Below are 773 nucleotides of genomic sequence, written 5' to 3'. Positions count from 1 at the left end.
TTCACAGGGGTTTCCAGCTCCACCAGCGCGATGTCACCGCTGGACCCGATATCGGTGTAGCTGGGATGGCGGTAAATCTCCTTGATGGGAACTGATACCAGACTTTCAGAGGGGTTCTGGAGCTGATATTCCCCTAGGTTCACTTGATAGGCAGACTTGTCCCTGCAAGATACAAGAGGAATAGAAAGGGGGTTCACCCAGCAATCAGATGCAGCCAACTCTGGGGTGGGGCAGCTGGGAACCAGCTGTACAACTGATGGGGGTGGCTAGCCTGAGGCTGAGATGCAGCCGCCTCTGGGGCAGGGTAGCTGGGGAACAGCAGCCCATAACACCACACAGGGATGGCTCGCCTGGCAATGAGGTGCAGCCGCCTCTGGGGTGGGACAGCTCGGGAGTGGCCGTACAGTGACGCTGCAGGGGGATGGTTCACCTGGCACTGAGAAGCAGCTGCCTCTGGGACGTGGCAGTTGAGGAACAGCCGCACAGTGATGGCTCCCGCCTGGGTTACTCACCCATTGAAGCAATGAGCTGCCGACACCACCCAGCTCTCAGCAATGAGGGACCCTCCGCAGATATGGTCGCTGCCTTCACGGATGCTGACCTGCCAGGGCCAGGACCCATTCTTGGCATCACTACCCCCCACGATGCGGGGAGATCCCATTGGCTGCTCACAAGCTGAGGAGAAAGGTGGGGAGCAGAGTGAATAGAACCCAGGAGTCCTGGCTCCCAGCCACCGCTGCTCTAACCCACTAGACCCCACTCCCCTCCCAGAG

This window comes from Terrapene carolina, unplaced genomic scaffold (genome assembly GCF_002925995.2).
Source record: "Terrapene carolina triunguis isolate 2854851 unplaced genomic scaffold, T_m_triunguis-2.0 Scaffold423, whole genome shotgun sequence".
In the NCBI taxonomy this organism is placed as follows: Eukaryota; Metazoa; Chordata; order Testudines; family Emydidae; genus Terrapene; species Terrapene triunguis.
This window is presented reverse-complemented; position numbering follows the sequence as displayed.